We start from the raw sequence: 12,541 nt of genomic DNA, 5'->3' as shown, positions 1-12,541 counted from the left end.
TCAACATGGCGTCATTTTGTGCCCTTCGATTTTGCAACCAACATGGCGTGAGTCAATTCATAGTTTTATTATGGTTTAATGATGACCCCAAAAAAAGCTACGATTTGACGTTTCTCTCGCAAGCCAACCAATTACACGCTCAGGTTGAGTTCCTCATTTCCGAGTTGTTAATCATTAGTACAGTAAATGAGGACAGACTTTTTGAATGAAAAGGGATTGGTTGTGAATGACCCGTGGAATAAATCATGAGTTGAAGTCAAATTTCGTTGTCTGACGCCATCTTGAAATCCAAGATGGCGGCTTCCGCTGAACTTTAAAATGGTGTAAATGACTTGAAATCGCATGAAACCCCAACAAAATGGGTATCGGGTGAAAGGGCTAAACGAGTAGAAGTTGAATTTCGTTATCAGACGCCATCTTGAAATCCAAGATGGCAGCATCCGCTCAACTTTTAATGCTTGATGCTGACAAAAAGTCGCATTAAACCACCACTATACGGGTATTGGGTGAAAGGGCTAAACTAGAAGTCGATTTTTTTCTTTCCGACGCCATCTTGAAATCCAAGATGGCAGCTTCCACTGAATTTAAAATACTGTTAATCAATGAAAATCGCTTGTACACAACTTTTTTCACGTAATACTACATTAAAACTACTATTTTAAGACAATTTAGATCATTTTAAATCACTTTTATTATTTTTTCATTATGTTTCTAATGCATTTAGCACTTTTCTTGTTTTGTTTATAGTTTTTGTTTTTTTTCCATTTATGTAATTCTATTATTCCTATCATGCTATTATGTTTAAATTGTATTGGTCTTATTCTAGCAAAAACTATAAGGTTATGTTGTTTCTGTTAACCGTCTGATTTAGGCACATGTGCTAAATTCGATGTTGCCAAAAACGAACGGGGTCTGTATTGTGGTGGTTTTTGTGGGATTTTCAGTCACTTACAGATTTTCAGAGAAACGCGAAAAGAGATATTTGACTTCTATCATTTAGCCTTAGCACCCAATACAATATATTTGGGAGTTTCATGCTATTTTCATTCATTTACAGTATTTTTAAGTTCAGCTGAAGCCACCATCTTGGATTTCAAGATAGCGTCAGAATGCAAAAATAAAATAAATAGCTTATCCCAATTGACAAACACCCATATTTTGGAGGTTTCATGCGATATTCAATGATTTAGAGCATTTTTAAAGTTTATAGAAAGCTGCCATCTTGGATTTGAAGATGGCGTAAGATAGCAATATTCGACTTCTACTCGTTAAGCCCTTCCACCCACTACCACCTGGGTTTCATGTCATTTTAAGTCATTTACTACATTTTAAAGTTCACCTAATAACCATATTGTGAAGGTTTCACGATATTTTCAGTAATTTACAGCTTTGAAAATAAAAGCGGAAGCCGCCATCTTGAATTAATGATGGCGTCAAGCAACAATATTTTTCCTACTATTTGGGCCCTTTCACTCAATACTCATATTGTAAAGATATTCATTCCACTTTCGGTGATTTCAAGTTTTCAAAGATGTATTTTTTTAATTTTAACTCAAAACCAACACGCATAACTTACCAAAAATGTGTAAAAATGGGAGTTCCAATTCAAATATGTACTATCTAATCTGAGCGTGTCCTGTTTTGACATCTTGATCAAGAACTGTCACTAAGTTTTATGGCGGTTTAATAATTATGCACTGAGTGCTATTATAGAACATGCAAAAGAAAGCTTGGAGCAAACTTCTAGGTTTGTGTTTTATTATAGTGTAAAAAAAGCATTCACAACTCTTTCAAAATAACTAAAACAGCATGTTTAATAAAAGTTTTATTAGCGTTTTCAAAACCATCTGAAAACATATGGTCGAAAAAAAATTATAAGCATTCTGCATGACCATGATAAAACCGCCATAAAACAAGCTGCACAAAAAAATGCCATAATTAAACCATAATAAAACTTCCTAATGCTAGTTGGCATAATCTGTGTTACTTGGGAGTCCTGCCCAAAACTGTCACGCCCTGCAGCCGACAGTTAATAATAATAATAATAATTCTTTTTATTCCTGTAACGTAAGATACAATCTTTTTGAATTGTTACAATTGGGTTTTCTTAGTATCATTTTTTGTTCGCACATAGTTTGTTTCTGATGCACTTTCATATCTAACTATAAAATACTCGATTACTGTCTTATCAATGCAAATCTTACTAGTGAAGCCTTCTTGAACTCTGATTTCGATTTAAGGGATTTAACATGGGTAGGAAGATTATTCCAGTTCGCGATGCCTCTAACGAAAAACGAATTGTTATAATATGCCGAATAATGTGATGGAATAGTTAAATTTAGTATTCTAGAATTTCTAACGGGAATCAATAGCCTTTTAATATATCGGGGAGCTTCTCTATGGAGCATTCTGTGGATAATAACGCAGGACCTATATTTATAAAAATTATGAAATGGGCAGCCCAGTAGCTCCTTTTGGAGATGAGAAACACTAGAAAATCTAGACAAATTGTAAACATAACGGACGCATGAATTGAGCGCAACACGAAGTCGGTCTAAAGTCCTAGCAGAGCAATTTGAATAAATGAAATCCCCATATATAAATAGCGGATACACATAGCTTTTAAAAAGTTTTAACTTTGTCTCAACGTCAAGATGTCTTGTGGTGAGATTCAGCTGTTTCAATGATCCATAAATTTTGCCACATTGTTTATTTACTTGTCTACTCCATAGCAAATCATCGTCGAAAATAACACCCAGATTTTCGGCATAGTCAGTGAAAGTAATGACCGAATCCGCTAAATAAAGTGTCGGAGCTTCGACACTTCTACTGAACTTATTGAAAAAAAGAGCCTTAGTTTTAGCAGGGTTAATAGGTAGAAGATTGAGAGAAGACCATTCATTGATTTTTCTCAGATCATAATTAATTTTGTCTCCTGCAATCTCTATTGGTAATGAGCTTTCCGAAACAAAGTAAATTTGTACATCATCGGCAAACATTTGAATGCTAGAGTACTTCAATACAGATGGAAGATCGTTTATGAAAAGAGAGAATAACATTGGACCAAGAATTGATCCTTGGGGAACTCCAGATTCTATGGGAGTAAATCTCGAAAAACTATCATTTAACAACACTGATTGAACGCGTCCTTGAAGGTATGATTTTATCATTTTAGCAGCATGTCCCGAAAAAGAGAAATTTGATATCAATTTCGCAATAAGCTTCTTGTGACATACCCTATCAAATGCTTTTGCAAAATCTATAAGTATCAGGAAGGCTGATCCTTTTTTATCGAGAGAAACAGCAATGTCATTGTGAACCTTCATCAAGGTAGTTTCTGTACTATGATTCGCTCTAAAACCGGATTGACTATTACTGAGTAAATTATGCTGATTGATGTAATCTGAAATTTGTGTTTTGAGTAATTTCTCGAAAATTTTTGAAACTGAGCTCAGTAAGCTAATTGGCCTTAAATTCGTAATATCAAGATTATTTGATTTCTTTGGGATTGGAACGACTTTAATTTTTTTCCACTGGTAAGGAAGTTTCGATGTACTGATAATAGTATTAAAAATATGATTCAATACTGGGAGCAAACAAGGAAGAGTTATTTTTATCAGTTTTATGGGAATATTATCCAGTCCTGTAGCATTCGATTCGATAGAAGCTACAGCATTGACAATTTCAAATTCGTGAACATTTCTGAACTGAAAACCAGACGAGTTATTGGGAATAGGAATATCCTCGTTATTGTTGGTTGTGAAATTTGAGCAAAAATAATCATTCACTTCGGTTGCGGAAAAAACTGTATTAAATGACATTTTATTTGAATTGTTCATTCCAAAAGTTTTCAAATTTTTCCAGAATTTATTAGCTGGTAAATTAGTATTCAGTTTTATTTTATCATGTATAGTTTTCGCTTTAGATATCAATGCATTGACCTTATTGCGTAACTGTTTGAATTTCGCCCTGTCTTCAGATAACTTCGATCGTTTCCAAGTATTGTATGCTAGATCCCTGTTTATGATTGCAATTTCAATATCGCGATTAAACCATGCATTCCTTTTTGATTTTTTAAATTTTAATGGAAAATAAGTGTCTAAAATTGACAATAAAAAAGAGTTAAATATTTCCACCAGCATATCCGAATCATCTACACTGAAAAAAGAATCCCACTTCATGTCATTCAGAGCTTGCAAAAGTGCTTGTCGATCGTAGTTTAAAAAGTCACGGAACCAGTATCCATCAGCATGATCTTGCTTTGAGAAATTCAGGGATGCAAATATCAGATCATGGTTAGAAACACCAGGAATGGAAAGCTGACTAAACCTGCTTACACTCTGTGAGGAGTCTGTCAGTAACAAATCTAATAAAGAACTTCCATTGGTATGATAAAAAGTGGGTTCATTACAGTTAATACACGTAAAATTACAGCTGGCTAATATGTCTTTAAAGAAATTATTTTTTGACGATTGCTTTAGCAGATTATAATTAAAGTCTCCAATCAAAAATGTATGTTGATAATTTAAACTGAATTGTTGAAGATGATTTTGAAGCAGTTCAGAGCAATCCTGTCCAGGAGGGTTGTAATATACTCCAAAACAAATTTTATCAGTATTGGAGATCAATTCTAGCAACATAAATTCCGTGTTTCCATTACCGTTCTCGGACTTGGATAAAATTTTAAATCTCAAACCACTTTTAGTATAAATACAAATTCCACCACCATTTCTATTCCGATCGTTTCTAATTAGGTTAAAACCATCAATTGAAATGACAGAATCAGGTATCGTGTCATTTAACCATGTTTCTGTAAAAAAAAGTAAATCCAATTTGCTTCCTGTAATAATATCGTTAATTTCATAAAATTTACTCATACTGCGAGCACAGATGCTTTGAACGTTGATATGAGCTATGTTCAACTTATCCTTGAGGAGAACAGAGTTTAGCACAGCTTTTGGTATCGCAGTACTCGCTAGGGCACCATGCACTAGAAAATCATCCATTTAAAAAGGTAGAAAAACTATCGAAATAAAAATTCAAGGCAACTTCACTAGCTTGATCTACACTAACTTGATCAGTAATCGACAGATCAAACACGACTCTTGCTATAAGCATCAACTACTTTCTTCTAGACTTGCATCCAACTAATTAACGGTAAAGAAGTTAAACATTTCATTTTGAAGTAATTAATTTGAATATAACTGTTATATGATAATGATCATTCGAGAGTTTGGAGGTATGAAGGAAGAAAAAAAAACATACATGCGCCGGCTACTATATCCATTTGCTTCTCCGTCTTATTGGGGAACTCATTCTCCTAACCAACCTTCAGGCTGCATGCACGGATTCCTGCTATAACGATAGCGCAAGATGAAAACGTTGGACGAGAAAGCAGCGTCGACACCAGCTTCGATGGACACTTCGTCTTTGCAGCTTCTTGTTGTTATTCACTAAATCACGAAGTCGGGTTGTAGTTACTTATTCCGCATCAATTCCATCATCGGTATAGCGTCGGGTGAAATCAAAACAGCAGTATGTCTTTTCTCAATTCAGGAGGGATCTCAGCAGTTGAAGGGATCTCAGCAGTCTAGCGTCGATGATAGCGTGATCCAATAGCGCAAAATGAACAGAGTAAAGGCGTCGTCATCTTGCACATATTTCACATATTTCCAATACACGTTTTGAATGACATCACTAGGCGCCTTCAGCAGCTCGACTGTTTAGGTTAGGTAGAATCTTAACCGATGACCAACATCCGCTTCATCCGCAACAGCAACAGCAACAAGGTATCGATGACCAACGGCAGCATCATCAAGGCAGCAGCAACAGCATCGGTGACAGCATCGGTGACCAACAGCAGCATCATCAGGGTAGGACTACAGCAACAGCAACACGATGGGCAGTAAAACTGCATGACTTTTAGGAGTGGAATGGATTCACGGATAGCTAAGGATAGGAGTCACGGGAATTTTTTGGGAAGGAAAGTGATTTTGCTAGGAGCTAGGTACTTGTTGTTGTTGTTTTTTTTTAACTTTTAGGAGCGGTAATAGGAGTCACAAGGAATTCAGGATAGGAGTCAAAGGAAGATGGGAAGGAAAAGATAAACATTTTTAGGAAGGGTTGGTTTGCTTGAATGTCGATAATTGACTGAGGCTATTGATGGCGATCATATCCGAGCGACCTTGGATTTTAATGTGCACAACACCATCACGCGTATTCACTTTTTCAATCGTCGAGCCTTGTTTTTTCATTTTTAGGGCGGCATTCCGTACATCTCTCGCTTCCACTGTAAGGTTTTCGTTGAGGTAAATTCGGTTGTCAGACTCGAATCCAATGTGACGTAAAGTTAGCGCTCTGGAACCAATATAACTCCGGTAAAATTGAAACTTTGAGCTTTTGAGCGCAAATTCGCACATAATAGGCGGTGTAGATCCAGCGATAATGGGGAACTTGGCAAGACGGCTTAGCTCGGCAATGGGGGAAGAACTGAAACCGAGGGCTAAGGCTAGATCTTGAAAGATTTTTCCTAGGTCTTCTTGGTGAACGTATGGTATCCCAGAAATGATAAGTTCCCGATTCCGGCTCAGACGATTTGTGTTCTCCTGCGAAAGTTGAACCTCCGCCTTGACGTTGGTTATTTCTGCTGCCAAGGTGTTGACTTGTAGGGAGCATTCATCTTTCAGCGACGTTAGCTTACTTTCCAGATCGTCGATTCGTTTTCCGAATTGAAGATGGAAGGAGTCGATCTTAGCTTCAATTTTCGTCCAAAGGTCATTAAGGCTAACAATGTTCTCAGCACCAGCAACATCTAGATCCTCCCGTGAGCGTTTTTTAGATTGCGAATCGCTTTCGGGAACAAGCGATGGCTGCGATGTGGACCTTGTATTTTTGGCAGACATCTGGCTCGTGGCTTTCGATATTCAGCTAGATGTTTTGTTTACACAATAAGGTGATTGTTTTTGAAGGGAGCACTCAAAATGGCACAACAGATGATGACAATGTTCTTTTTTATAAATTTTTGCGAATCTGTTTCCACATTACCCAAACTTTTATCGAAAAATACTTTATTTGGGTTTTCACTTGTAACTAATCGCGAGCGCACCGCACTGGTCGGATCAAATTAATAACTGGTTTTAAACAGGTAAAAGCCGTTGAATCAGTTGGAGCACTTTGGAGTTTACAATATATTACTCATCCCTTCAGAAACGGTAAAATAATGATGATTTGGATGAAATTATTTTCGAAACAGGAGGCATGAAGGGATGAAAACCGAACTGTCGGTTGGGTTCGCTACAGCTTAAACACAACATTTTCGGTAACGCATGCTTTGAGCCGATTGTTCAGATACAGCCTGGGTTCTCGCACGTGTGCGATGTAGCCGAAGCGTTTCGATTCGTTACCGACGGTACAGCAGCGAACCGAGTGGTAAGGAGAACCGAGACAGTTTGTTTGGCAAGAAAAAGGCTGTCATAGCAAAGCTGTAGCCTGGATAAGACTATACCTTCTTTGCAGTGGAAATTGTTGGGATCCACGATCGAGAAATACTCACGGGTGAAGTGGCTCTCGATGCTCTGGGCGAGTCATTCGAGTCGGTATTGGATGACGTCTTCCGAATAGTTGCGTTAAATCCCGCGAGTCTAGGATAAGCTGCTCTCAATCAGCAATAATGTAATAATGTTTCCAAATACGCATAAAATTACATAAAAATTGGAAAAACTAAAACTTACCTCATTTCTCCGACGTGCGCGAACCAAACCACAAACAAAAACACGTATGATCAGCTGACTCGATGACCTGTCAAACCGGCACAGTGTTGCTTGTTTCAGTGTTGTCGTTTACTGTAAAGCCCAGTGCGTACTTTTTCCGCATGCATACTCTTGCCCCACTTTATCTACGTGTTTACCTCGAGTCGTTACGAGGAGAGATTTCGAGTCGTTACAGAAAAGATCGGGTCTTGTGTAGTGCAGAGAAGAGATATGTGTACATAAGTTAACCTCGAGTGATTGCGAGTAGGGGTCGGACTTCGAGTCACTAGAGGAGAGATCAGGCCTCGAGTCACCAAGAGGACTGTGGTAGTTTCAGAAGAGTTCTCTGGTGCATCTCTATTCAAATCGACTGCTCGGTTAGCAGCAGTACAGCTACAACATATCCAACTGCGGATTTCTACCGAGGCATCCACTCCTGCACAGCTGTAATGCTGCCATTGTGAGCATTGATCGCAGGCAACCATGGTCTGAGCGGAATCTGGTCTTTTACAGGTCACACAATTGTGGGAATCTTCCAACAGACTTACTACTGCACCTTTCGGATTCGGGGCACTCATCGTAGCAATTATTATTTTCGAGCTTGTTTAAATTTAAACTTTCCTTTTTATGAGCGACTCGACTGTAATATTTATTTTGGTGTATATTTATAATTGATGTAATAAAGAGTTAATTTCAGTACTTACAAATAAGTTTTCTTCATAAGCATACAATAATGCCACGTGCCTTTCGTGTGATCTTGGTTTTTGTGTGACTTGTAAGTACAGATTTTTTTTTTTTTTTGTTTCGATTATAGTCGAAAAAAAAAAATCTGTACTTACTTGTAAGTACAGATCGTTCGCTATTATGTTTACAGAATTCTACGAGTGTTTCAAAATATAAGTAAGGATGAATAAATTTAATATAAGTAATACTTACTTGGAATAATCGGAAATTATTGCTAAATTACTCGTATCTGTTACAATTTTCGCTTGCCACTTTCTTCTAACTTATACAGGAAACGTTCTTCTTAGTAGTTCTTCTCTTAATCATTGCCCTCTCGTGGTAGCGTCGGCGTCGGTTTTCACTGCCCTTGTTGCCAGAAGTGTTGACACTGCTCCCAAAATGAAATTCCTAGTCATTTAATTTAACGTAAAAGCTACGATGAGTTATGTTACCTGGTATGAAGATTTCTTGATTTAAACTTGTTACCTTTCTAGGAAAGGAAAACAAGTTTTTATTGAACCCTCATTCGAAGTTTGAACTTTTTGACGTAGAATTACGTCTTACGGCAACACTATAGGGGGGCAAATTGAAATTGGCGAACGGATCTCGCGTCACGAAAAACGCCTCTTTCAGAGACATCTTTCTTAAAAGACATAACAAACCTGCTCAACGTGGATTGGCTATTCGAAAATGAAAAAAAAACTTGGACGCCCCGCCCCTTCATGAGTTTAGTTTTTTCCAGCCAACGAAAGTTATAAAACTAGGGGTCGCCAAACGGTTTGTTTCAATCACAGTCTTGTTTTGACCGCGCTCTCGAACGGTTGCTTTTTCCCTTCGCTCCGTAAAGTGCTTTCAGTCTGATTTACAAGTCTTTCTAAATCACAGACATCCTCTCGATATACCATCCACTTGGTATTTTTCCTACGCGTCGTTCAAAGAACTTTTCCAGTGTATCGTCTTCGACACATTCTACGCCCAGAGGGCACTTTTTCCATCATGATGGGGGACCCTCCTCCGGTTTGGGGGCATTCCACCCTCCGGCCAAGCCGAAACGCAAGAACGGTTCCCGAATGGTTGGATCCCCGTGGCGAACATGGGGAAATTCTTTTCCTTCGTTTAAAACCTGTTAGCCCTTCCAAGCTTCCAAAAAACCCATTCACCATCTCCACAACCGTCGAGCAGTTAGTGGGTAAAATCGAAGGAGGTAATCCAATCGATGGTGGTTCCAACTACCTGCTTAAAGTACGGAATCCGACCCAAGCTGCGAAACTGATGAAGCTCAATCGCCTCACCGATGGAACTCCAATCATCATCGAACAACACCCAACCCTAAACTCGTGTCACTGCGTCGTCTCTTGCAATAGCGTCGACGGCCTCACCAACGACGAACTTCAAAAATCCCTAGCCGATCAAGGAATCACCAAGGTTTTCCGTTTCCTAAGAAAGACGGGAGAAAACACCACCCCCACCAACTCCATGGTACTTACACTACAAGGTTCTGTCCCTCCCCCGCATATCTATTTCGGGTTCCTCCGAGTGACCACCAGACCGTACTACCCACGGCCGCTTATGTGCTACCGATGCGGAAAGTTTGGTCACTCCAAGAACCGATGCCCCAACACCCCAATTTGCATTGACTGCGGAGAATCAAGCCCACACGATGAATGCCCAAACCCCCCACACTGCACCAACTGCGGAGGCAACCATTCAGCAATGAATCGCTCCTGCCCCCTCTTCAAACAAGAACAATCCATTGTCCGGCTGAAGGTTGACTTTGGCCTCAATCATACCGAAGCAACGAAAATGTTCCGCCAACAAATGAACAATCATCCGGTAAATACTCCGCCCGCCCAAATTTCCAACAACGACAAGGACCTCCGAATCGCTGAACTTGAGCTTCTAGTCTCCCAACTGAAGGAACAGCTGAAGAAACAAGCCAAGGAAAGCGACAACGAATCCACCCTGGTAGGCAACTCTACCACCTCACAAGACTCCGAGGTTTCTGAATCCGAAGACTCCCAATCCGACACCGAACGTCACACGATGACCCCCAACACTCAGTGCCACACCTCAACTCCGAAACGTAGCCGACAAAACAGCTCTATGGACAGTCCCCCCCAACAAATGACGAAAGTGAGCCGCCAAAAGAACCAACCACCCCAGGCCCGACCCCCACAATCGGCAGGTAAACCCCCACCCACCCCTTCATCCAAACGGTAAGTCCTTTCGCCATATTAAATTAAACTCTCTTACCCATACATAATCTTCCCTACTTCATATACAAATGGCCAATACAAACCATAATAGCCACCCCCACAACAATAATCCCCCAAATAATAGACAGCCCCACGGTAAGAGATGCAACAATCCCCCAACCCAGAAAAAGTCTACCAATTTTGCAATACAGTGGAACACCAGAGGTCTTGTCGTTAGGCTTCCGGAAATCCAAATGATTATCAAGGATTTTTCCCCCCTAGTTTTAGCTATACAGGATATCCTTAGTAACACCACAATACCCGCTAACCTCATTCGAGGATACCACCTGTACACCGTCTCAAACCCGAATTCCCGCCAAGGTGCCGGACTTGCCATTAAAAATAACATCCCCCATCAGCTATTGAACATCAATACTGATCTTAACGCAATATGCGCTCGTCTACACGCCCCTCTAGAAATAACTACTGTTTCATTGTATATCCCCCCCCAAATGTCCTATCGTGACTTCGTCGACAAACTAGAAGATCTTTTCCCACAATTGCCCCCTCCAATAATAATAATGACCGACCCCAATGCACATTCCACCTTTTGGGGAAGCTCCCACACATCCTACAAAGGAGCTTTCCTAGAAAATCTTGCTGTCGCTCAAAACTTAACCATCATAAACAACTGTCAGCCTACCCGTGTTGACCCTGCAACCGGTAACATGGCCGCCTTGGACCTGTCCCTTGTCTCATGGGAGCTGGGACCAAGGTTCAGCTGGGAGGTATTGGACGATTGTCACGGTAGTGATCACCTACCAATACTAATTAAACTACAACAACCCACCCCCAAAGTTTTAACCCGCCCTAGATTGAAGTACAACGAAGCAAACTGGCCCGAATACCAACTCACTGTTGACAGCCTTATCTCCGCTAAAAAACCAGCAACAATAACATCCTTTACCGAAATCTTATCCGAAGCAGCTTCTCTATCCATCCCCCGAACCAGTGGCATTCCCGGGCGATCCACCGTCCCATGGTGGGGCCCCGAAGTAAGAGATGCGGTGAAAAACCGCCGTAAGAAGCTCCGCGCTTTGAAAAGATGTACCATCGACGGCCCCCTAAAACTCGCCGCCCTCAATGAATTTAAAATCGCCCGATCTCAGACCAGACGAATTGTCAGAGATGCCAAAACCAAGTGCTGGCAAGAGTTCACTGAACAAATCAACCCGAACACACCCTCCACTGTCCTATGGTCTAAAATTAAAATTCTTAACGGTGGCTGCCGCAAAGATACATTCCACATCCTCCTTAACAAACAATACATTAATGATCCCTCAAGGCTGGCCGATTCATTCTGTGACCATTTTTCTAATATCTCCACCCCCTCCAATTCTGTCATCCTCCCCTTTCCCTCCCCATCAAATCAGAACTCCGACTATAATTGTCGCTTCACCCTAAACGAACTTGATTTCGCCCTGCGAAAAGTTAAAGGACTCTCTGCTGGCCCAGACGACATTGGCTACCCATGTCTCAAAAACCTGCCTCTATCTGGAAAGCTAACATTTCTCGAAATATTAAATAAGATCTGGACAGAGGGCGTGTTCCCCGATAGCTGGAAGGTGGGACTTGTCATACCCATCCAAAAACCCAACCTGAACCCCCAAATAATCGACAACTACCGTCCTATCACCCTCCTTGATTGCTCAGGCAAGATTATGGAGAGAATTGTCAATCGCCGCCTTCACACCATCTTAGAAAAACAACAACTCCTTGACCCCCGACAGTACGCTTTTCGGGCCGGAAAGTCAACAGATGACTATTTCGATGACCTTGAAATTCTCTTTGAGACCCACTTGAACCAACACCACC

At 40.3% G+C, this 12,541-nt stretch overlaps 1 protein-coding gene across 1 annotated transcript in view; it reads left to right on the top strand.

Annotated features, from left to right (window-relative positions):
- LOC129755982 (uncharacterized) overlaps positions 1–12,541 on the top strand; it is a 254,598-nt gene that overhangs the window by 186,916 nt on the left and 55,141 nt on the right. The gene's annotated exons all lie outside the window — the stretch shown is intronic.

This window comes from Uranotaenia lowii, chromosome 3 (assembly GCF_029784155.1).
Source record: "Uranotaenia lowii strain MFRU-FL chromosome 3, ASM2978415v1, whole genome shotgun sequence".
Taxonomy (NCBI): Eukaryota; Metazoa; Arthropoda; class Insecta; order Diptera; family Culicidae; genus Uranotaenia; species Uranotaenia lowii.
The sequence above is the reverse complement of the archived record's forward strand: the minus strand, read 5'-3'. Positions and strand labels throughout refer to the sequence as shown.